Raw genomic sequence first — 26908 nt, 5'->3', positions numbered from 1 at the left:
CAAGTCCAGTATGCCAACTACTGTGCCACCTGACAGTAGAAGGCAGAGGAAGAGACTATTACTTTTTTACTAATCAGCATGCCACACAATACTGCAATAACTATTTATTATAGTAATATTGTGTACCTCTGCACTTAATCAGGTTGCCTCAACTATCAGGTGCTCCAAAGGCCACTTAATCATTATAGCTACAGCTTCTGAAATTATCCTACATTGCTGCAATAACAACTCATTCACATCAACAAAATTTGAACTTCAGTCCCAATCATAGGACCTAAGTAAACACAAAACAAAAAAAAAAATCAGGCTGTATGATTTGTCACAACAATCTACAGTAAAGCTACATATGCACCACCTTTGAATTTTGATGCAGACAAATTAGGCTTCACTACCACTCAATATGTTACCACAACCAGATTTCCTGCTTTCACATTTGTTGGTTTTGTCACATCAACCCAAACTATCACTTTCCAACCTAACACAGACGCGGGCTGAGCTGCAGACCAGTCTGGGCAGGAGGACAATACACAACTAAGGCTCAGCCTACATAAACTATATACATATATACAATACAGTTATTTACCATGGCACATATTTTTTGGGAGAAAATCCTAAACATTCTTACGTACTACCTAGCCTTTATTAACAGAGCATAATAATCAAGTCCTCAAATATGAATAATCTGCGAAGTAACATATATGAGTCTTCTGTATGAAACTTATGCAAAAATATGTTCATTTACAAATTGTCAAATCTAACTGATAAAATTCAAAGTATATGCAGCAGTTTGTTAAACTTCATGACTGCCAGAGTAAAATTAATTTTTTTATCACCAATATGCATAGTGGCATTTTTTTTTTTTTTTTTTTTTTTTTTTAATCTTGTTACTACAGTGAGAGACTTACGTAAACAATGTCACACATATATGCTGTCATCCATCCTTGGCAATTTATATTCATACTGTACCATCATTGATCAAAGGTATTAATAATATAGTGGTTAATGAACATATATTGCTTTTACGCTCTATGCAGATGAAATACATTTGACGAATTGTGTTCATAAATTTAATGTACTTAACAGTTACCTAGCGGAAACAATTATACAATATATACCTCGGGCTTCACTGTAACGTTATTTTAAGAAACAGTCACATAAAAATTAACAGCAAATGCTATGGATTTAAATAAACTACAGCCTACGAATATCTAATTCCACGCACGGTATTTTTTTCCGAAATTACAACTACAGATAACGAGTCTTTACCTCAAAATTTGTCACTGGAATGACTGCATAAAAAGGAGCTGATGGTTAAAGCGATCGGTCCAAACAGACCCATGTGATGAGATGACATCCTTCCATCAAACAAAAAATACATGCACCCCAAACAACACACAGATTCCATAGCTGTCAAAACTAATGGGCGTTTACCGAGTCCAAAGAAGATACACGGAAGATAATAGAAAAAGTATACCTACATATTTTCGAGTGGTAGAATTAAGAATAGTCGTAGATTGCTCTGTAAGTGTTTATATTATACAGTGTGAGATTATACTAGTCTTATATATGTGAAATTGTGTGAAATTAATACTGTTCAACAATGTACAGAGTCATAACGTATCTTTTGTACTTATTTATAAGAAAAGTCGAAACGAACAATTTATTTATTTTAGTGTCCAAGTAGGTTAGATTCCAGCCTGTACAGATACAAAGAAACGTGTGTAAACCAAATGCCATTCTGGATGTGTAGCTATTAGGAAGACCAAGATCGCGGAAGAAAAATAGAAAAAATTAGAGGCATTTACAACTAAAAACCGAAATCACGCCAGCGACTTATGAAAAAAGTCTATTTTTAACGGTAAAATCAATTTTAAAATTTTCGGATCTGATGGAAGACACACAGTCCCAACAAATGATTCCAATCATATAGGTTGGAGATGGGTCTGTGCTTGAATGCATGTCTTCAATCGAAGTCGGAAATCTGCTATTTCCTCGCAGAAATAACTGAAATTCAGGGCCAATTGCATAAATCTCACTGACTGGAGATCAAATTTGACATCAGATCTGAAAGTGAGCAACCAACGAGTTAAAATTTTAACTCGTTGTGAGCAACGTTCAGAACTAAGCTCTACCACAATGTGGCTCTACTGTGAACTTGGATCCCCGAAGCTGGTTCAGAGCTCAGACGTACATTACATTTATGTATGTGGATCAGAGGTTCAAATTTGATCTCAGGTAGCATGTAACATGCTTCGCAACATGGCTAAAATCAGCTGTCGGCACGATTATTGAACATCACCCGCAGATCTTTATTGTCGTAGACACGCAGTATTTATCATTGAGCAAGTAAACAGAAAAACGATCGATCGCCAAATTTCTCGCAATACGAGAATGATCTGCTGCTGGAAATTGTGTTAAACTAGTGTAAAGATATAATTGTTTGATAAAAAGATAAAGTCACTTTAATTCTCTCATAAGGCTGATACCTTATGGACACCTCTGCAAGCTGTTGCTGTGTCTACTTTAAACACATCACCAACTACTATTTGGAAAGTTCGTGTGGCGTAATATCTTGAGATTAACAGCAACATGCACATTGCAGTCAGTGGTTGGACTCTTTTGGCTCATTTCATTAGATAGTCTCTGAGCCTTAGTTCCAACTGCTCTACAATACGTTTCTCCAAACCAAACTTCATTTTAAATGACTTGTCATTTAACTCCACGGGCGGGTTCACCCTTTCACAGAACGTGCGAGGAGCTCATTAGGTCTTGTCATCGTCGTCCTCTGTGCACACATCTGAATGCTCAGATATTTGTAAAGTAAACGAAAGGAAACAATGTAATGGACATAGCTTAGGGTTACTGCACACAAAATTTTGCCCAACAATGGTCCAGTACGTTCAGAAAACGGTCAGTACGGTATAGTATGATTTCAATGGCACAGTAATGTTGTTATAATTGTCTTTACGAACAATCATATACAGAAAGTAGTAACAAATGGAAAAAATAAATAACTGACATGGGTTCGAACATGTGGTCTTCTGCACTTCAGTACACAAAGCAACTTCTGAGCCATCGAAATGAATGAAACAAAATTATGTGGTTAATACACTGTTCCGGAAGAACAATGACAACTGCAAAATTCACCAAATCGAGATTATTGCACCAGTCCTCTCAGAAAAAGGTAACACATCCAGTGAAAGATCGTCAGAACTGTAGTTATACATGGTGCCACTAGAGGGTAGTTGCGTCTTTGTGGAAATATCAATTGTTGCGACTTGGGTTGGGAAGAACATTGTCACTTGCATGTTTCAGTTTGGTGAGTGTAGTAACGTATCCAGTGAAATAACGACAGAAGTTATGAATACTGCGGACTGAGAATCGTTTCTACTAAAATCGTTGATGAAATAACGATGTAAGTGTAAATTGTGTCATTGTTTTGCCGATGTTTGAATAACTTCTGCGTCGTAATTGTTCATAGAGTCATTGTTTCCTCAACTTTTAAATAACTGTTTGTCATAACTGTTCTTCGCATCATTGTTAATGTGAACAAAATGGCTTTTTAATACATGTAGGTCAATTTCATTTCCATTTTATAGGGGTAAAAATGAGCGACTTGCTTTTCAAGGGCTAGCGGAGGATAACAAAGGGACAAGGGAAATAAACTGTTACATGATAAGTGAACTACAAGCACGGGTGAGCAGTATAGAGCAACAACTATTAAGCCCACACTGTGAAATAACAGACAAGCAAGTGAGCAAGGTGGAGCCACAGGCATCATAAATCCAAGGTAACACAACTGCCAGAAGCTACAAATGTGAAAGTGGTTGAAAGGGCAAGTGCGACAAAATCAGTTATGAAAAGGATGCCAGTAACATCCCCTTTGCTGAGCAGCACTTCCGATAGCAGTTCAGATTTGTCCGCCGACTCAAGTGACAATTATCATCCATCAAGCAGCGATGAATGGTCTAATTCAAGTGAAAACTCAGTCGTCCATAAGGAAAAATCTCTCATTAAAAAGTCTAAAAAAAGAATTTGAAATTTTAGCAACTGGTTACAGAGTAAAAGCCAAAACGCTGAGAAACAGTGGGAAAAGTTATACATCACGTATGAGTAAAACTATCAGTTTAATAAGTCACGGCTGCAAAATATTGTTCAATTGTGTGTGAAGTCTTATGGGACTAAACTAGTAAGGCCATCAGTCCTAAGCTTACACACTACTTAACCTAACTTATCCTAAGGACAAACACACACACACCCATGCCCGAGGGAGGACTCGAACCTCCACCAGGACCAGCCACACAGTCCATGACTGCAGCGCCTAAGACCGCTCAGCTAATCCCGTGTGGCAGCTGCAAAATACTAACGCGAATTCTTTACAGACGAATGGAGAAACTGGTAGAAGCCGACCTCAGGGCAGATCAGTTTGGATTCCGTAGAAGTATGGGAACACGTGAGGCAATACTGACCCTACAACTTATTTTGGAACTAGATTAAGAAAAGGCAAACCTACATTTCTAGCAATTGTAGACTTCGAGAAAGCTTTTGACAATGTTGACTGGAATACTCTCTTTCAAATTCTGAAAGAGGCAGGGGTAAAATACAGGGAGTGAAAGGCTATTTGCAATTAGTACAGAAACCAGATGTCAGTTATAAGAGTCGAGGGGCATGAAAGGGAAGCAGTGGTTGGGAAGGGAGTGAGAGAGGGTTGTAGCCTCTCCCGGATGTTATTCAATCTGTATATTGAGCAAGCAGTAAAGGAGACAAAAGAAAAATTCGGAGTAGATATTAAAATCCATGGAGAGGAAATAAAAACTTCAAGGTTCGCCGACGACATTGTAATTCTGTCAGAGACAGCAAAGGACTTGGAAGAGCAGTTGAACGGAATGGATAGTGTCTTGAAAGGAGGATATAAGATGAACATCAACAAAAGCAAAATGAGGATAATGGAATGTAGTCGAATTAAGTCGGGTGATGCTGAGGGAATTAGATTAGGAAATGAGACACTTAAAGTAGTAAAGGAGTTTTGCTATTTGGGCAGCAAAATAACTGATTGTTGTCGAATTAGAGAGGATATAAAATGTAGACCGGCGATGGCAAGGAAAGCGTTTCTGAAGAAGAGAAATTTGTTAACATCGAGTATAGGTTTAAATGTCAGGAAGTCATTTCTGAAAGTATTTGTATGGAGTGTAGCTATGTATGGAAGTGAAATATGGACGATAAATAGTTTAGACAAGAAGAGAATAGAAGCTTTCGAAATGTGGCGCTACAGAAGAATGCTGAAGATTAGATGGGTAGAGCGCATAACTAATGAAGAGATATTCAATAGGATTGGGGAAAAGAGGAGTTTGTGGCACAACTTGATTAGAAGAAGGAATCGGTTGGTAGGACATGTTCTGAGGCATCAAGGGATCACAAATTTAGTATTGGAGGGCAGCGTGGAGGGTAAAAATCGTAGAGGGGGACCAAGATATGAATATATTAAGCAGATTCAGAAGGATGTAGGCTGCAGTACGTACTGGGAGATGAAGAAGCTTGCACAGGATATAGTAGCATGGAGAGCTGCATCAAACCAGTCTCAGGACTGAAGACCACAACAACAACAACGAGTAAAATTGTCAAGGCTCGAAAAATGCTCCGTATACTGATAAATGTATCCTCTCTTGTACAAAGAAAGTAACAGAAGACTATAGATGTCAACTGTTTACAAATTACTGAGCACTGGGATCGTTACGAAGACAACGGGATTTTATAAATACATACATTGAAACGATCGTTCTCAAATATCGCCACATTACTGCCCAAGAACCTAGAAAGCCGAATTGCGTTTTCTACTTGGTGAAAGATAAGCAGAAGATTCGCGTGTGCAAAACATTTCTGATATACAATTTGAGAATAACTGAAAGGAAAATCCATACTGTTATCGAAGCGAAAAGGACTGGAACTGGGATGGCACCTGTGGACAAAAGGGGACAACATGGAAAAACACTATAAGACTGATCCAGAAATCTTGAAGTCAGTTAGGACTCACATAAACTCAATTCGCCATATTGAGAGTCACTATGTAAGAAGCGACAAAACAAGAGTATTCATCGATGGTGGCTTATCCGTCACAGAAATGCAGAGAAATTACTCTTCAGAGCGATCCTCCGCTAACCTGGCAGCTGCAAAGTATGACGCCTACGTGCCTATATTCAATACCGAATTTAACATCGGATTTTTTGTCGAAAGAAGGGTCAATGCGACCAATGTGAAGCTTACAAAAACGCTACAGATGAAGACAAGGCAACGCTGCAAGAAGCATTTCAAGAACATCAGGAAGAAAAAGAATTGAGTCACATAGAAAAAAATCTTGGATAAGGAATTGGCTCAAAATAAGAAGATACAACTAGCTGTTTGTGATTTACAAGCTGTCTTCTGGTAACAACGGGACAAAACATCTGCCTTTTGCTACAGGTCGAGGCTCAACTGTTACAATTTCACAGTAAGTGTCCATACATACCTTTTTTCACTATCTATTATTGCTCTTGAAGTCTGTTCTACTTATTTTTGTTGTTTGTTGCAGGTCACTGAGATTGGAAATGACAAAACTACCTTTTTTCCCACGAGGGCATTGGAAACAGAGGCGTGGTAGAAACAGCAACTTATGTCTTACAATATCTTGAAGAATTATCCAAGAACCTTCCTGGGATGGATATCGTATTTTACCCCGACAATTGCAGAGCGCAACAGAAGAACAACTAAGTACCGTAAACTCAGACTGTGATTCACAGAAATCATGTAACAAAATGTTTCTATTGTGAAAGTCATATTGATTAAAATTTTCATTCTCTTCTACTTCAGATACATGGTTGCAACGCATTTGAATGCAGTACAAATGCCGGATATTCAGTCCATTATGCACAAGTATTTGATTTGTGGTCACACCCAGAATGAGGGAGACGCAGTTCATTGAGGAAGCAGTTAAGAGTGCTAAGAGGTCAGGGCCAATTTATGTACCCAATCAGTACATACCAGTCATCCGAAATGCAAAAAAGCAGGGAAATGTGCTACATATTAGAGAAATGGGTTTTTCAGATTTCAATGACATTAAAGCTTTGCATGGTGAGATGGCTCTTTACATGGCAAAGGATGTTGACAGGAGCATTTTAAAATTGTCCAAAATTAAATTATTTCGATGTGAAAATGGAAGTGATGTGTTTCAGTATACGAACATCTGCAAACAGTCCGAGTGGGGACAAGTTCAGTTCAAAGGGAGAAAGAGGCGTTTAACAGGGAATGTAGATGGGAGTAATTTGGATCTGAGACCTGCTTATACTGCAAAAATGACCCTATAAGGAAACAAAATTCAAGATTTAAACAATTTGGTTTACAGCAATATCATTCCTAAATATTACAAGGCCTTCTACGATTCTCTTTCCACATAAATGTAATTTGTTGCTTTTATGTCATTTAGAAGTTCTTTATTTCACTTAGTATATTATTTTATGTCAGTAATAAGATGCAAATAATAAAAATGATAATAAAACAATGAAACTGTAAGAGTGAACAAAAAATTATGGTTGAGAGATATATTTCTTTTTCCCCACACACCTTCTTTAGTCATATTTGTTAAATTTCGATAACAATGTCGGAAGAACAATGACACATTTACTTAAAGGGTTGCAAGGGCGCAAATGGGATGCTGTTTGCAGGAAATAATTTTTGTATTTTGTAGAGAATACTTAGTGTCACAGTTAGGCCAACTTTCAATTCCATAGATAATTTTGCTGTTGTCTTATGAAGTTTTTTTAAAAAATGTCGTTTGGTCTTCTGCCTCTCCTGTACACTAAGCATTTTGACAGTTATGTCACTTTTCTTCTGGAATGGCGAATATATCTCAAAATACTTGCTTATGTTCTATTTCTCAATTCATGCCGAATTGTCATAGCAGTTTACAGACATGTTTGGTAGCTAAAAACTTAATACAAATGGCATAGTTACTGCTACTTGAACCGAAAGAGAACATGTATAAGTGATGCTGAATCATTATTGGCTGCTGTCAAATTTAGAATTTTACTTTCTTCCTCTGCTGCTAAGTGTCTGTGAAACACCTTTTACGAGTCGTCTCATGACTTGTTATGAGACTCATCATTAAGTATACAGTAGCCAGTAGTTTCCTTAACCTAACCTTCCAGATCGAAAAACAGTATTCTGAGCATCAGTAGCGTGGAAATGGCGTAGTCACATATTTACTTGCCATTTTTTGTGTTAATAACAACTTTTTTATTATTTCAGTTGGTGTCTGTAAAAACAAAAGCGACGAATCGTAGTGCCACTACACATAAACTGACGATTAGAGCTGAACCTGACTTTCAAACGCAAATTTTCGTCAGTCAAATATGATACGCCTTTACGGTGATACGATCTAAGATTAAAGTTTATGCAACGCAGATTTCCAGGTTAAGTTTGAGTTAAGGTCATTTTCTGTCTTAAGTCTAGTTTATATGATGATATTGGGTTGCGCCACTTGTTGCGTGGAGTGAGTTGCACGCAAATGGCTTTATATTTGACTGCAGACATGGCGAAACCAGTGTATACTTCAGTTTCGTCTTTTTGTGGGTCCCTGAGTCGTGTCTGAAACGGAAGTTTTGACAGCTGCACATCGCACGAGATGTGATGGAGTTAAAGTTTGTTGCATGGAATTGGTGCATAAGAAAAAAATAGGAAACGTGTTTCCATTCGTGACTGGATGGAGAAAAGACGTCACCTCGGTTGCTCAGCATCCTTGCTGAAATAATTTATAACAGGAGATCCCAGGAGTTATTTTAATTATCTTAGAATGCCACCAGAATTGTTCACGTTTCTTCTAAATATAGTTAATTATGTGATAAGGAATAAAATTACTGTAATGAATGCAGTACTGTCACCAGAACTGAATAATTATATATCATATTGCGCGCATTACAATCAAGATCACTTGGCATGCTATAAGATACAGTTTTAGTTGGTGATGACGCAATTACATTAACACCAATAATTATTAATATTAACAGTGATAACTATTAACGTTAGCAACAATAATTATTCGAAGCAGGCCGCATTAAGAAGAGAATGGTTTGCAAACTACTCTCTTGAAGACAGATCTGTACAGTGGCAATATTTCAAAATTCTAACATATGTGAATAGGGAGCACTGCGCCGATGTTTCAAATAGATGAATACTGAATAATGAATGCAGCTTCTTGAATTTGTATAACCTTCCCTCTTGTAGACAATATTCCTTAACAAAGAGTTGGCCAACTCGAACGATGGGATTTTAGTCTTGTAGAGGAGAGCATTGCCACAGCTAGAATTACACTTGCTTGTATTTTTCTTAATTCAGCCGTATATGTGCTCCTACCACAATAAATTTTGCCCTGCAGCTCAAATATTGTCAAATCATTTATGTTATGATCGCACATGATGGTGTCAGTGGCAGCAATATGTTGCTTATTTTTGTAATCAGCATCACTGAAATCCCACAAACACCTATGCAAAGCATAGATATCCAAAAAGCGCACATTATTCTCCGTTCCTCACTTCATATTGTAGTTTGTCTACACTCTACGAACACACATAACCTCAACACTCATGCAACTAGTATCGCCAAAGTTGGAACACGCTGAAAGTGTTTTGTTTCACCAACAAGTTGCGCAAACGCATGGCGCGCATGCTCAGTGGCCGGTAGCGCAGTTGCCTGCAACCTAGTGTCGTCGTGTAAACTAGGCTTTAACCTAAAATTAAATGTTTTATACAATTGGCCCTTAGTTTCACACTATAGATAAACTTGCACTCAAAAGCAAAAAATAACAAGGTTCGGAAAGCCTTTCTCATCTAAGAGACAGTTAGCTTAGCATAGTGCCCTGCATATTAGCGTTTGGTTACTGTAAATGGCACAAGGCTATGGCGAGTGTTATACTTATAACACAGAAAACACCATTTACTTTCTCTACATAATATTTTACTGGCACACGATAAATCAAAACACAAAGAAATAGTTTTCGACAATCACGGTAACAGTCATGATGAATGTCTCACACCAACTAGTTAACAACCAAAGTAAGTAAAAACGAAGTACAAAAAAGCAAAGATATTAATATTTTCTGGCAGTTCTTCTGCCAAAGAGCCCCCCCCCCACCCCGAGGAGCGCGGAGCGCATAGGAGGAGTGATGAGCAGTAAGTGATAAAGTGAAGGTAAACATTTAAGGCATGACGTAATCTTGAAGTCTGAGAGATGGCCGTACGGTGTGGCGAGCACGGGTGATGGCAATAGGGGTAGGAGAATTGGGGGAAGATGAAGGAGAGGGGGGGTTACTCTTATAAATAAAACATTATTGGAGTCCACATAGGCTGAAATGTCATTTTGTGAAATACCAGGAGCCACACTGAAGTACTGTAATAGCTTAATGTCTTTCTGGTCAGATGGCACAGAATTGTTTTGAATTTCAAATAAAAAAAGAAAAGTGTCCACAAGTTGTATTTTTATAGAGTCCACATCATAGTCACTCAAGTTCACTTGAAACACTAGTTCATTACTGCTGGCACTCGGAGGCGTGAAGTACAGAAGAGGGGGACCTTGACTTGCAGAGAGTGTTTGATTAGCTTGTGGAGAAGGGTTAGGACAGGCCTCTGAAGTTTCTTGCAAAACAGATTCATTATCGTGTATGTCGGTGTCGTTAAGGATCCATGCTGGTTTCAATCGCTCAATGGACACGACAGATGGTTTGTTCTTAAAGAGGATCGTATAAGTATTTTCAGAGCGTGACAGGACGCGGTATGGGCCAGTGTAGGGTGGAGCAAGGGGTGGACGCACAGCGTCTTCTCTAAGCATCACATAGTTACAAGAACTGAGGTGTGGGTGAATGAAAACCGGAGGGGTAGCATGCGATCGAGGTTGCGGAAAACGTAACTTGGTGATATGCTGTCGAACCTGTTGTACCAACTCGGGAAGTTGATCCTCGGGAAGTAGAGGAGGATCATCAAGAAAATCCACCGGAAGTGCGAGGTTTTCTCCGTATACCATCTCAGCAACTGACGCTTTAAGGTCATCTTTGAAAACCGTCCTCAACCGTAAAAGGACCCAGGGGAGTGCCTCAGTCCAAGAGGAAGAATGACACATGAGAGCGACCTTCAGGGTACGGTGTCATCGTTCTATTAGGCCGTTAGATTGCGGGTGATAGGCTGTAGTTCTGAATTTGTTGATACCACACAGTTGGCAGAGGCGATTAAACAGATTAGATTAAAATTGTGTCCCCTGGTCTGTGGTAAGTGAAGTAGGGCAACCAAAACGAGAAAGCCAATGGTGGACAAAAGCGTTAGCGTTAGCTACAGTGTCGGCCGTAATGTCCGCGATGGGGTTAGCCTCGGCCCAACGTGTGGTACGATCTATCATGGTCAGTAAGTAACGGAAATTGTTAGATATCGGTAACGGACCGACAATGTCCAAGTGGACATGACGGAATCTACCTGAGGGCACAGTAAATTTGCCTAATGGGGGCTTAGTATGTTTGTGTATTTTGGCTCTCTGGCAAGGTATGCATGCTCTCGCCCACCGAGTACGATCTCTTTTTACATTAGGCCAAACGTATCTCTCTGTAATGAGGCACGTAGTCGCGCGAATGCTCGGGTGAGCGAGATTGTGTCGAAAACGTCTTTCCTAAGAGCTTTAGGGACTATAGGACGAGGATGACCTGTTTTAATGTCACAATACAAAGAGCAATCATCATTAGGGAAGGGAAGTAGAGCAATTTGTAAGGAAGTATCAGAGTCAGAGAGAAGATGCTGTATCTCTGGGTCGGATAACTGGAGCTCGTGTAAGCGGTGAGGATCAATAGCTGTCTTCAGGGAGGACAGGCGTGACAGGTAGTCTGCTGCAACATTGTCATTGCCCTGTTATATTGAAAGTCTGAAACATATTGTAATACTAAATCCATATGGCGGAACCTTCTGGGTAGTACATCTAATGCTGGTTTGCGGAGAGCCTCGACAAGGGGCTTGTGATCTGTGTAAACTTTCACAAGTCGGGCTTCAATATCTGTACGAAAGTACTTTACGGCCTCATAAATGGCGTAAAGTTCACGATCAAATGCGGACCACTTTCTTTGCGTTTCGGTGAGCTTTTTTTGAAAAGAAACGCAGGGGTGTAGTACCTGTTGGTAGGGTCTGTTGCAAAACTGCGCCAATGGCATTATCGCTAGCGTCTGTGGTTATTGTCAGGGAGGCGTCAGGGTGAGGGCGAGACAGGGTAATAGCGTTCACTAAGGCGTACTTAAGGGTATACGGAACGCCCTATGCTTACAATGTTAAATTGAGCTAAAAGTTAGGAACATTTTCTCATTTGTTATTTGGACGATACTCTTGATTTTTTCACAGCATGCAGAGATATGTTCTGCTTTTATGCTGAATTATTAATTTTGAAAAAATAATGTATAGTTTTTCAGATATTTTATTTTTTGTAAATGTTAAAAAAGTTATACATTTTAACAAGTATTTTAAAATTTACATCCATTAATACAAAATAATTCCACATATCTTTTAATTCAGATATATTAGAATGTCTTAAGGAACAACTACAGAAAATTTCATCTTTCTACTATAAATAGGCCCTGAGAAAATGTACCTTATACAAAAAAAACTAAAGTTACAGGAAATTAGCTTCAAAGTTTTTGCTTCAATACAAGCCTGCTCCATAGCTTGTATCATCAGAATCGTCCAACAGCTTCCTCTTGATGGCTCTGCTATGCTGTCTAGCCATCTTTGAATATACTTTTATGGCATTATCTGAAGACCAGAGCCATTCCTTGTCCAAACAAAGCATAGCTGCGGCAGTTCGTAGTCGTACACAGAGCCCGAACTTCTGCAGAACTTTGCACTTTGTTATATTGCCCTGATTGAATGATGAAACAGCATCATAAACGCCAAAGTGAAGTGTGTTTATACCCATAAACACAGTTGTAGGTAGTCTATTCCATATCACATGGTTCACACACTCATTTGGATTTTGAGTCCGGCCATGAAGACATTTCTTTAGTAGACTAATATCTGCGAGGTCTCGGAATATTGGTTTTATTTCATCCATTATGGCAGGTGACTGGTGATGAGGGTGATTGTATTGTTTCTTAGTTACCTTGCCTCTGTTGTACTTGCACCAACTATCGTCTCCTTTTGGACATAGCCCATGTTGGGGATTCTCATTGTTTGAAGGTGTATGAAAAAACAGAGCCCAGGCTGCTCTTCTCATTAATTCTGCATCTGCTGTATTCTGTCTTACTGCTAGACCATAGCACTTCTGAATATGATCTATTGTAGCATCAGTCAGTCTATTTTTCCCGTCTAAAGTTTTTCCATCGCTCAATTTCTTGCCTTTCATGCTAGCCTTGAGCCGTCGAAGTCTTGATCCCATCCTTTTCTGAACATGGCCAACACACTCCAGTTTGGAAATTTTCACATCGTTACCATAGGGTCTCAGTTCCTCAATTTCTTTGAAAGCCTTTGAGTCACCATCTCCAAGATAATTTATGTATCTAACGTTGTACCATTTTACTGAGCGTTGATAAATACTTCTTACACCAGCAACTTCCATACCACCACTCGACCCATAGTAATTTGCCATGCACTCCTCTTCATGTTTATTTTTCATTTTCTCCTTGCATCTGCAATGCTTGGAAAGTATTGCCACATCAACTACCTTACCAGTGTCCACACTTGTAGCTGTTACTACACCATTCAGAGATGTGTGGCCTCTCTTCTGCCAGCTTCCATCAAAAGCTATGGACAAGATTCTGCTATTATTATTTTCAACAACTGCTTCCTCAACAGCATCTTTCATGTTTTCCTGTGCCACATCTTCTACAGCAGAGCCTATTGCAATTATGTGTTTGTTAAATTTTGAAGGTGGAGGAGGGAGGTTCATGACACCACACAACATGGCACCTGCAGCCCTGCCCTTTCCTATACACCATAATCCATAAACCAGTCTAATGTTTATATCGTGTAGTTTACTTGTATCTGCAGAAACATGTGAGGAATTGAAGAAAGTAACACTGTGTTTGCAATAACTGCACATCAACTCTAATTCATAAGCAAGTCCTACATTTAAGTTTGTTTTCAATGAAACACCACATGTTCCACATTGTTTGCAGCACACATTGTTCTCCAAAACGTCTGATAATAAAGAGACGTTAATTACCTCATATTTTGTAGTCCCAGCATTTAGTTTTTTGTATTCTTCTTCAATTCCAGCTAGTTTTCTTCTTGAAGCACTTTCCGATGTAGTGGCAGCAGCATCTTTCAATGTATCACTACCAGTGTTGAGCTTAGTCGCTACTGGGACATCAGATACTGATGAAGATGAATCAGACGAATTTTTAGTACACTTTACTTTCTTGCGCCAATGTACACGCTTTCTAAATACCTTCAGACTAGGTCTTGGCATGTTGAAGGAAAGAAAACTCAATGACTTCCCCACATACGACTTTCACAACAATGACATGGATGTACTCACAATGAAAACAATACAAATGGTGCAGAATCTATTGTCAGCTGTCTAGCAGTGTAGCCAACAGAAAAGCTAACTCTCTTGTGCTCAATTATATCTCTGGCACGGCTGTCTATATCAGGTATATTTCGCGTCTCATATACAAGGTGCGGAACATCGTGTGTCGAAATTATTTTAAAAAAGTATTTAAAATAGTTCTATTCACGTCAACCAAATATTTTATACATGGTATTAAACGGGAGAGTCTAAATTTTTCGAAAATGCATTTACCCAAAAATCGATTTTTTCATCGAAAAACTCATTCCGTATAGCCTTAAGCGAGTCGAAGGCTCGCTGCATGGTCTGATCCCATTCTATGTGTCTGTCGCCTGTGGTATTCTTTCCCTTTAAGGCCTCAGTGAGAGGGGCTTGAAGAGATGCCGCATGTGGAATGTGGAGTCTAAAAAAATTTACCAGTCCGAGGTATCTACATAACTCTTTATAGGTTTGAGGGAGGGGAAGGTCAAGTATTTGTTGTACTCTATCTGAGGTGGGACGAATGCTCTCATTATTGACCAAATGTCCCAGGAAAATAACCTCTGGCTTCTCCAGTTGGGATTTGTCATGATTAATCTCAACTCCGTGTCGTGCCAATCTACCAAAAACCTGTTAGAGGTGTTGTTTGTGTTCCTCTGCAGTTGTGGAGAAAATAATAATGTCGTCTAGGTAGGCATAGCAAAAATTAAGGCCACGTAGAATGGTGTCAATGAATCTTTGCCAGGTCTGAGCGGCATTCTTCAATCCATAAGGCATAAACAAATATTCATATAGTCCGAATGGGGCGATGATAGCGGGTTTGGGGATATCTTCTGGGTGCATCGGAATCTGATGGTATGCCTTTTTGCAGTCTAACAGAGAGAAAAAGTTGGCACCGAACATGGATTGTGAAAAGTCGTGGAGGTGTGGGACAGGGTAGTTATCAAGTATTGTTCTGGCGTTCAAACGCCTATAGTCTCCACAGAGTCGAAAGGAATTGTCCTTTTTGGGAACGACATGTATTGGGGAAGACCACGCACTGTCCGGGGGGCAGACTATACCCAAGCGTAAAAGTTCATTAATATATTCTTTGGCAGCGGTAAGTTTTTTTGCATTGAGGCGACGGGGGTGAGAACGGACAGGCGGTCCCTCAGTTGTGTTAAGCCGGTGAAAGACGCCCGTAGTAATGGCCTTGATTTTGTGAATAGGTGTGGCCGAAATACGTGGAGGGACGCAGGAAGGCGCGACGTTATCGTCGGTGCGCGGTAAGTATGAAAGGGAACTAACCTGAAACACGTTATCATTGAACGGTAGTTCAGTGAAAGCTGTAGTGTTGTCCGCGGAGCTGTTCTGTGCAACAGCCGGCGGGGTTCCATTGACTATGGTGTCACTGCACGAAGGAATCGTTGCGCGCGCATGCGCGGCGTCGCCTGTAAGCTGTCGCCTCTGTGTTTTGATGAGAGGCGGACGGTGAAGCGCAGGGTGGGGGGTTGCTCGGCAGGTTGCCGTTTTCGCTGTCCGGGTCGTGGCAGGCGCTGCTGTGGCTGCGCATAAACAGCGGTGTGGTATGCAGGTCCCGTGTAGTTTCGTGCGTGTTATTACTTTTAATCTTGATCTCCTCTCTAAGCCCGTGCAATTCATCAGTCAGGGCATCACAACGTTGAAGTAACCTTGCATTGTCTTCAGACAGTTGGTCGATTTCAAGGTGTTGCGTAACTAAGTTCACTACGGCAGCTTTGACCTCCTCAGATAGAATAGAAACTGTCTCTTTGTCTTGTTGACAGGACGTATTCGAGCTGCATTCTGTCGGCGTGGATGGGGAAAATCTCGCCGAAAATTTTTGTTTAAAATCCACTGAGCAGAGGGCAGGTGTAATTAGGTCCAAAGAAAAGTTATGAGCAGTTAAGAAGTCCAATCCTAATACTGGCTCGTCGATTTCTACTACCGAAAATGTCCATTCATAATTATGTGTATCATCGAAGTAAATGCGAAGTTGCGTTACACCATAAACCTTTAATGAGGAATTGTTGGCTGCTCTGATTTGGTAAGGCGAATGCTTGATTGTAGAAGTGACCATTGAACGTGGAATGACGGTCACATCGGCACCAGTGTCCACTAAAAACCATTTCTGAGAAGTTATATCCTGGATATACGAACGTCCGAGAGAATAATTCGGAAGTACTAGCCTGTGATCTGTTAGGCGACTTGACGTCACAGTGCGGACCGGTGCGCCTATAGCGGCCCGCCATGCATGTTTGGGCGCATTGCACAAGGTGAGCGGCAATTCCTGGCTGTATTACCGTAAACGGAGTTATACCAGCAGAGAGGATAAACTTGCTGATCCTGTGTTGTTACCGGGTGAAGGACGTCACTTGAAGCTGTGGTATGGGATGGTGAAGGACGGTGTGGAATCTGGTGCCCAGCCAGTGTACTCTGTCTGTTGTTTTGGAAAGATCGGCCTCTGCCACGCGGGGGAGGCGTAATATCGAGGGGGCCACACGTAGATAACTTTCTTCTGTTGATTATCTTATATGCGGCGTCGGCCAGCAATAATTTCGCTTGTAGAGGTTCCTGGTCGTGTGATAGGGGCTGCAGTTGGATAGCTTGCGGCAGCTTTGCAACCCAGAAAGAAAGTAAAGCTTCATCTGGCATAGTTTTGCTATCGAAGACTGCTCTGATACGTCGCCACAGCTGTGGTGTCGAGTCTTTGAGATGTACATCTCGCAGTATGTATAAAACAGACTCTTGCGTAGTCTTAGCTAGACGTTCGCAGATCTGTTGTTTTGCCAGTGCGTAACGATTTGCGGGGGCCGCAGACAGCACTAAGTCCTGTACCCACTCAGCGTGGTCCTCTAGGGCACTAATAAGCGCAATAAATTTAGCAGTGTCTGAATCAATGTTTAGGGCGGTGAATATAGTCTCTGCCAAAATAAACCACGTATGCGGATTGTCCATCGTGAACCTTGGTAATTTAGGAATTTTCTCACTCTTGTGTTGTGGATGTAACAGATTTGATAGCACAGCGGACGGGAGTGGCGGAGTGTTTATGAAGCTGTCACTTGCGGCGGCTGGTTTAAACACGGCTGGCGCGGGAGGCGCGGCAAGCGCAGCCGGGGCTGTGGAAACAATCGGGGTGGGACGACTGTCCAACCAGTAATTGTTGTCACTGAAATTTGTATCCATCTGTTTTTGTAGTGAGAATGTGTCCAAAACCGATTTATCAGCAATATATGGTGAGCTCCAAGTGATCTGCGGGCTCGAAAAGTCTGTGAGGTTCATAGTGTTGGGGCACTGTTGCACACTACATGTCACAGGAGGTTGTAAATACGACGCACTGTGAGTCACAAATTTAGGCACAGCACTCATGATTGGTTTGTTATAGACGAACGTAGAAAAAGATTTCATAGCAGGTGACATCACTGACGATGTTGAACGAGTCCACAACGGCATTGTTGATGACGGAGAAAACTCCACGGCGTTGTACTTATCTTCCAATTTTATCCCAGGTGTTGGTGGCGTTGTGCGTAGGAAACCGTGGAAAGGCAGTGTAGAGGCACCATTAGTATCATGTTGTAGTCCGAAAGGAGCGGAAGGCGAGCGATGTGGAGATGTCGAAGTAAACGGCCACATTGTCGAATCGGACGTATGTTGCGCGTCGGAGGTCACCAGCATGGCGAGTGTTATACTTATAACACAAAAACACCATTTACTTTCACTACGTAATATTTTATTGGCACACGATAAATCAAAACGCAAAGAAATAGTTTTCGACAATCACGGTAACAGTCATGACGAATGTCTCACACCAACTAGTTAACAACCAAAGTAAGTAAAAACGAAGTACAAAAAAGCAAAGATATTAATATTTTCTGGCAGTTATGCCACAAGGCAAATGAAGGTTTCCTGGTTTATGGTACCAGTACAGAATATTTTAGCATGTTGTATCAAAACCCAATGCGCTACAAATAAAAGTGTAGCAATGACAATAACAAAAACTTCAAAAGTTGAAGATAGGATCGATGGAATGAAGAAACAAACTTTCCCACACAAAGCAATGAGCTTGCATCCTAGTTTACATGACGACACTGTTTTGCGCCGCTGGTCGCATATTACAAGTTGCAAGGAAAAGGTTTTGTAATGTTTGTAGACATGGTGCCACCAATGTACACTTCAGTTTCTTTGTTTTGTGAGTACCATAATCATGTGTCAACTGAAAGTTTCGGCAGCTGTACAAGTTGTGGCATAGTTTACGCTTGTTTTCATGAAATCGCTGCATAAGACAATTGATAAGAAGAAAATAAGAAACATATTAGCTTGGTTGCTCAGCGACATTGCTGAAAGAAACTATACTGGAAGATCTTATAAACTATTTTCATCATCTGTATTACAACTTGTGAATAGAAAGCACTGCTGTAACGTTTTAAATAAATTAATATCGAATATAGAATTCAGCTTTCTATATTTCTTTAGCCTTTTCTCCTGTCAACTATTTTCCTTAAAAAAGAATCGGCCAACTCAAACCACCAGATTTTATGTGATTCTTGAAGTTTTCCCAGCTTACTGAATATTTGATGAGGTTTCGAGATTGCAGCCAGATCATATCGAGTTCTTGCCACAATATTTTGGCTGGCAATCGTCCAGCCATCTTCAGGCGAGTCTCCGCCACTGGAGACTGCAATTTTTTTCTTTTTTTTTTTCTGTGGTGGTTTCAATACAGTGTCACCAGTGGATTTTGGTCTTACTGTCTTGGTGGATGGTAAAAGTGTTCCATTCTACAATGTTGTCATACCAAAGAAATCACTGGGTTGCACGTTGAAGTCCCATACCATCCTCCAACGATGGAAATTCAAGTTGCAGTCAATGGGTAACATAACTACTAACTACATTATGTACCAACGTTGATGGTTTACAATGATCGACACCCACTGAGTGGTCAATTCAACACTGACACTTCATTAGTGGCCGTACCAGGGTTATCGTTAGCCATGGTCGGAATCTGATTCCTCAAGGATGGTGAGAGGAAAGGGGTGGCGATGCCAGTATGCCAGTGCCAGGGAGTTGTGGTGCCATTGGTTTATAAGCCAGCGACCGTGTCATATCAGGCTTCCACTTTGTCATAGAGGCGCCTTGCCTTCTCTCACATGAACATCTTCAGAGTGACCATGTCCATCTCTTCGTGATAGGTAACTACACTCCTGAGGGGAGGGGCATGTAGGCTCCACTGAAGCACTTTATTCTGCAGGCGCTGGAGGATCTGCATCTGGGAGGCACTAATTGTAGCACACGGAGTGGAGCCATAGGTGAGGGAAGGATGGACAACAATCTGGTACAGCCTGTTTTTTTTGGGGGGGGGGGGGAGGAGGAGACCAGACAGCGAGGTCATCAGTGTCATCGGATTAGGGAACGAAGGGGAAGGAAGTCGGCCGTGCCCTTTCAAAGGAACCATCCCGGCATTTGCCTGGAGCGATTTAGGGAAATCACAGAAAACCTAAATCAGGATGGCTGGACGTGGGATTGAACCGTCGTCCTCCCGAATGCGAGTCCAGTGTGCTAGCCACTGTGCCACCTCGCTCTGTGGTACAACCTGAGCTTGAGGTTCAGTTCCCTGCTCTTGAACATTGGGTACAACGCCTTTATCAGCTTGTGCCCTTTCTGGCTGATGTATTCTACATGTCGATGGAAGACCAGTTTTTTTATCCACATCGATATTTGATATCAGGGGACCATGGGATCTGGACGCCTGCAATAGTGATGTTGTGACGGAGGATGGGACACTGTTTAGTGAAATAGACTGCTGTAGTTTTGGCGGCATTGGAGGCAATCTTGTTTGAACGACATCAGGCCATCATTGTGTCCACCTGCCTCTGGGGATGAACAATGAGCTGGTTCGTGTTGTGGCTAGTTGTATAGAGCACTGTATCATCAGCATATTGCCCCAGGTGGCAGTGTGGGATGACTGGCATATCATTCACATAAATTTAAAGAGGATGGGAGATAACACAGAGCCTTGAGGGGTACCCATCGACATGTGACATAAGCTGGAGTGGTGACCTTGCTGAGTAACCAAGAAGGTCCTACCGTGCAGGAAGTTATCCACGATCTTGACATAGATGTCATATGCATTTTGTAGATCCTAGAATGGTGGATTTAAAGCCCTTGCTGACATGTTCTGTGACTCTAAGATTTTTGAGTTCAGCCAACAGGTGGGAAGCGAATCCAAACTGTTCCCGACATATTGTCCCAGCTACCGCCAGAGGCTGGGAAATGCAGTGGAGGATCAAAGATTCTAGAACCTTTGCCATGGTATTCAGAAGGCTAATGGGCCTGTTGTTAGTAGGGACCATAGGATCCTCCAAGGGCCTTGGGGATGGCAATCATTTTGGCCTGGTTCCCTGGTGGGGGAAAAAGGCTATTTGTGAGACAGCAGTTCAGTATGCTGGTAAATAAGATCAGTGGCTTGTGTGGGAGCCAGCAGAGGTGTTCGTTTAAAATGCCATCCAAGCCTGGAGTCAACTGCCCACACTTCTGCTGGAGGATCTATTGGATTTCTGCTGGAGCATAAGGTGAGGGGTAGTCAGAGGTGGTCTTTGTATGAAAGCAGCAATGGCTGTCAGAGTATCGCATTCATCTTGAAGTTCATCAGGCATGAGATCCTGTATGAGCAATTGGTTCTGGGCCTCAAACACATCAGTCAGTTTCTACCAAGTGGAGGGCATCATGAGTTAAGCCATCCACTGTGCAGATGGGGATGGTTGGTCTTCACTGTTTAGGGCCGCAGGGCTCAGACAAAAAACCATTTGGATTTATTTTGTAGGAGGAAAGCTGACATCTTTTCCTCCCATTGTTCTGTTTTCCAATAGATGAGCTGGTGGCAGAATTCATGTTGGAGATGCTTCATGCAATGCTTGTCCCAAGAATCACAACACTGCTTCCACCACCTGTGGCAGTGGTTCTTCTGGATTTTGAGTTCATGCAATAGGGGAGGCAAGTCATCTAGTGGGGTTAAAGCCCTTGAGACAATGGAAGTAGAGGATTTCATCACCTTTTGGATTTTTGTGGTTAGGTAATCAACAGCACTAACCAGACTGGCAGGTGTTGTCAGGTCAAGGTGTTGCTGAGTGGTGTCACTGAGGATCCTGGGAAATTTGTCTCGATCTGTGATGGTCAAGGTAGAACAGACATCTAAATATAGATGAACGTTGATAAGGTGCAGGAGCATGGGGTCGTGGTCAGAGGCCTTTATGTGGAGTGTTTCCAATGAAAATTGCACTGCAATGTTCTATAAAATCGCCACGTCCTGAAATCCAGCTGGCAGTCAGAGCAGACTGCTATATGGGTGGGAGCTTGTGTGCTATAGACCGACAGCACCAGAGAATCTTCCAGTTCAAGGAGGATCTGCCCTTGGGATTAGCTATGTGAGAATGCTAAGACAGATGCTTGGAGTTAAGATCTGCCCCAATAATGAGTTTGTCAATTGATGTCAAAGCACGGAGGTCCACTTCAAGAAGTGGTAGGTTAGGGCTCAAATATGCTGCAGCAGAAGTTATAGCACTGAGGTAGGTAGAAACTGTGACTGCTGTAGCCTCTAAATGTTTGAGTGGTTGGAGAACCTCATGATTATCGATGAGTGTCTTATGCAGAAACACTACTACGCCCCACCTCGGCAATAGAGTCAGTCAGTGCAACAGCAAACCATGTTGTGGAGATGAGAATCATCTGTGGGTTTCCAGTGGGTTTGTGAGACAAGTAAAATGTCCACATGGTGGTCAGAGGGAAAAGTGATCAGTTCAGTCTTCATACCTTTAAGTCCATTAGCATTAAAAATACAGACAAATAGATCCTGAGAGGGCGGATGATTGTGTGACGGGCGATTGGCCATTATAACAAAATCGGGCTGAGCTCATCAACTAGGGCGATGACCTTAGTGAGCCCATCCTCCAACCAATGGATCTTTTGAGCTGTTTCATGAATGACAGTCTAGATGTGGGGCTGCATAAACAGAGAGATAACCTGGAGGATCTCTTGCATGCCATGCTGGAAAGAAGCATCTGTCTCTACCACTGGAGGAATATCCCAGGTGGGCCCCTTGACCCTGTGACAAGCGGGGGTGGGTGTGGTGGCTGGTGGAGAAGGTGCTGTAATGGAGGGCTGTGGCACTTCAGCAGTTGGGTGGGAAGAGGTGCTGGACAGTTTTTCAGTTTGGTGGGCATTGGTATGTGTCACAGAAGATGGATGAGCAGGAGGAGACTGTGCTGCAGCAGTGAATGTGGCCATAGGGGATGGAGCCAGAGGGGACTCCTGTGCTGCAGGTGCGTCAGGAGCCTGAGCATCAGTGGTGGGATGGTTGTCGGGTTTACCCCTTAAGATGGGGAAATGAGTGCTGCCCTATGTTGGTGAGCATGGCCGATATGTCCTTGGTTTCCTTCTTGAAGAGTGGGAAGACTTCAAAGCCTTCTGGTATATAGGACAGCCCTTCCAGAAAGCCAGATGGTGGGGATTGTGGGAAACGCCCAAACAGCAGGCACATGTGGGTTTTTCTGCGGTCAGGAGTTTGCAGTCCTGAGCCAGCACACATGACACCGAAAAGTCAGTGAGCAGTAATTGCTGATGTATCACCTATAGCAGATGGAGAGGTCTATCACCAGGCAGCATTCCAACCATCAACTGCCAGTTGATGGTTGGAGTGCTGACACATTATCTGCGGATCCAGTAATGCTGGCAACTGATGGGTTATGCATGGGGATCTTATCAACCTGTACCGCATCAAACAGCCTGAAGATGACGCAATGAAGCATTGGAACTGGTAGCGACAAAATAAAATAAAATCATAAGGACGCCTGTAGGTGGTTTTATTTTTTGTCACAATAGTAAACGGCCATTGTCCCAGAGACCTCCTGCTAAAAGGATGGACATGCAAAAAACGGGGGAGAGAGGACTGCCCATGGCAACACCGTCAGTCTGCTCAAAATATTCGTTGTTAAATAAAAAGTAGGTTGAGAAAAGGACATGATGAAAAAATGCTGTTATATCGGCCGTGAACTTATTGCTGATGAGTGCCAAAGAGGAACCTTAGTGAAAAGTGAGATGACACCGAAACTCACTAGTAAGTCAGTTTTACTGAGCTGAAATGGCTTCAGTCTATTGGTAAAGTCAGCTGAGTTGCAAACATGATGTGCGCACTTCCCCACAAACGAACTCAGTAGAGATGCGAGATGTATCGCCATATCATACGTGGGGGTGTCGATATTACTGAGGATCGGCCGTAACGAAACTTCTTTTTTATGACTCTTCGGAAGACGATATAAGCTGGGTGGCACCAAACTATGAGGTGAATGGGTCATTAGGGCATTCTGTCTATTGTAAGCCCACACATAAGGATCTTTACCTGCAAGCTTCGAGTTACCATCTCCCATCACAAATTACCGGCGTCGTTTGAACGCTAGTGCACTACGCTCACGTTGTTTAAGATTGAAACAGCCTTACAAAGGTGCTAGAACATCTACAGTCAGTGTTCAAAGATAATGGTTACCCTTCGCATCAGATTGCCACAATGGTAAGGAAGAAGAAACGTGACCACCCATGACATCAAGAAGATAAGAATCTGTTTAAGTCCAGGGCATTCCTTCCATACGTCGGCAACCTTCCCACTAAAGCAGGCAGCATCCTAAGGAAACATCAAGTTAAAGTCCCTTTTCAGATTGGTAAAAGACGATCTGGGACTGCGGAAGGCTGAGATCTGCAAAATTCGTTGCCAGTGTGGCAAAGCTTACAAAGGTTAGATGATACTCACAGTACATGAAAGCTGCGTTGAGCATACGCGCCACTCTCGCCTTTCACAGCCCAGTAAGTGGATCATAAGCTGAGCACTGTATTACCACAGGACACTCTATGGATTTTTCTGTCACAAAAATCTTGGCACCAGTATTCAGTAGGTAATTAAAGAAACTGTGGAAATACGACTAGCACAAAATCTTATAAATCGGCGACTTTCAACTGGACAAGGCTTGGAACCCATTGATCTCTCTAATCTTGGAGAAAGCAGTTTATTCATAATGACATGTCTGGTGACGTTTGACATCTGGTTTTAGCGACGTGAGTGCGCATTCCGACAGACGGCGCACATGTAGTTTCACCTTTATGCATATGCCTGCGCGCCACAGATAGAACGGTATTTGCAGAGGGCGCGAATTTCGGTAGAGGACGCTCCTGTAATAGCCTCGATTGTGCATGTGTTTCGCACCAATTTTTGCTATGAAGCCAATGGCGGGAACTTGCAGTCTGTCCTATACACCTCCCGCCGCCTTGATCCCCCTCATCCCCTTGTTGCTCCTCTCCTCTCCAACCCCCCCTCCCCCCTCTGCTGCGCCTTCACCGTTGTGTCTCCCCTACCCTCCACCTCTATATCCTTCATCTCCTTTTCCAACGTGGCTTCAGCTGACTCCCCCTCCCGGATGATGCCCTCTCTCCCTCCATTTATTCCTCCCATAAACTCTAATCCTCACCTCCCCCTCCCTTCCTCTGTCCTTTTCCTGGGCTCCCTCTCCCCCCTTCCATCCTGCTTTTTCACCGCCTACCCTCTCTCTGCCTTCCTTCTCTCCCCCATATCCTTTTGCTCTCCCCTCCACTGTCTTTCCCACTCCTTCTCGCTTCCGCCCAGCCCACTTTTTTTCTAAGTCCCCTCCCTCCATGGGCTCCCCTTTTTTCCCCTTCATCGGTCCAGGTCCTCCCCCACACCACCCCATCTGCCGCCAGGTTGCCTCTACAGTGCTGTTTTAAGTGAGTGTTCAGTGTTGTGCGTCCCCTGTCAGTGTTGCAAACAGCCACCATACTGCCGCTAGTTGCTTTTTTTATCTCATGCGAACAGAAACCAGACTGTGACCGTGTTTTTTAATTGTGCATATCTGCTTCCTGTGTGTCTTCATCTGCATCGTCAACGCCATGTTTTTGTATTTTACGTTCCGCAACTTTCCGCCATTTTACTGCTATTAACAAAGTCACCATTTTATCGCTCTTTTTATATTGTTTGTTCTCTCACTATTGTTTGTTTAACTTTTCTCTCAGCTGTAGAGCAGCGTATAAAGCTGCTGTCAGCCCAATCCTGCCCAGGTGGGGGGAATCGAAAATCAATAAAGGAAAAAAAAAAAAAAAACACTTGCTGTGTCCAGTGGAGGCCACTCACCTGAAGATGGCTGGACGATTGCCAGCCGAAATATTGTGGCAATACGTCGACATGATCTAGCTGCAACCCTGAAACCTTGTTGAACACCAGATTTTAGTCTTGTAGACGTGAGCAGTTCCACAGCCAGATGTTTTGCTTGCCTACGTACTCCTATAATTTTAACCGAATGGATTTTCCGGTAAAGCTCAGATATTGTCTACGAGTTCATGTTCAGATCGCGTATGACAGCCCAAGCGCAGCAACAAGTCGCTGCTTGTTTTTTGTGGTCAACACCATTAAAATCCAAGAAACGCCTAAGCATAGCACCGATACTCCAAAAGTGAACAAATTCCTCCATTCGTCTCTCCATATTTCAGGTTGTTTACTCTCTACCGACACACCTAACCTCTATACTCATGCAACTACTTTCGCCAAAGTTCTAACAAACCGAAAATGTTTATGATTTAAATACGAAAATGTTTAGTTTCCCAGACGAGTTGCCTGAAACCGAATGTCTTCATGTAAACTAGGCTTAAACATTTTCGGCTTGTTCCAACTTTGGCGACACTAGTTGCAGCAGTTTGATGTGAGGTGTGTTGGTAGAGAGTAAACAAACTGAAATATGAAGTGGCAAACAGAGGAAATTGACCGCTTTTTGGGTTTCAGTTCTATGCACAGGTGTCAGTAGTGTTATGTACCAACCCTGTATCAGGCGGCTGGCCGCAGAATTGGATAATTGCAAGACCTCGTTCACTTTGTGTTCCTTGCGGGAGTGTCAACAAGCGCGACACAAAATGACAGCGTTTCATCAGCAGAAGCCTCAGCAGAAGCTTAGTAAATTAATATGCCTGAGAAGTATGACGTCACCTTGTTACGTGAAGTAAGAAGCCACATCACTGACGCAAGAAGGCATACTGAATATTGTTACGGACCAGTCTGTTGGTATAAGAAATGTGTTAAGCAAATACGGCGCGATATGAATCACTGATACATTCGTATTAGGAGAGCCTATGCGGTCATTACAAGTGACACTGGGTCAAAACCAGCCGATATTTCACACTATAAATACTCCAGCATTTGAGTTCAGAGGTGAGTTGGTCAGAAGGATCGATGGGGCAAAGGACGCGTGTACTCGATTCTCTGGCACGGTATTAACGCTGGATATAAGTCTGTAGTAGATTTCCTGCTCATACTCAACATCGCCGCCGGAGAGATGTC

The 26908-nt window shown here is 42.3% G+C and overlaps 1 protein-coding gene across 2 annotated transcripts in view; it reads right to left on the bottom strand.

Moving 5' to 3' along the window:
* LOC126183463 (transmembrane channel-like protein 7) overlaps positions 1-26908 on the bottom strand; it is a 175669-nt gene that overhangs the window by 47716 nt on the left and 101045 nt on the right. Inside the window, exon 1 of one of the 2 annotated variants that reach the window (XM_049925477.1) lies at positions 1267-1439. The exons of the other annotated variant lie outside the window; for it this stretch is intronic. The gene's annotated coding sequence lies outside the window, so the exon portion shown is untranslated. Of the gene's footprint in view, positions 1-1266; positions 1440-26908 lie in introns of those variants that run through there. 2 annotated transcript variants of the gene reach the window in all.

Source organism: Schistocerca cancellata, chromosome 1 (assembly GCF_023864275.1).
Source record: "Schistocerca cancellata isolate TAMUIC-IGC-003103 chromosome 1, iqSchCanc2.1, whole genome shotgun sequence".
Lineage (NCBI taxonomy): Eukaryota > Metazoa > Arthropoda > Insecta > Orthoptera > Acrididae > Schistocerca > Schistocerca cancellata.
Note: the sequence above shows the minus strand (reverse complement) of the source record. Positions and strands in the feature narration are given on the sequence as shown.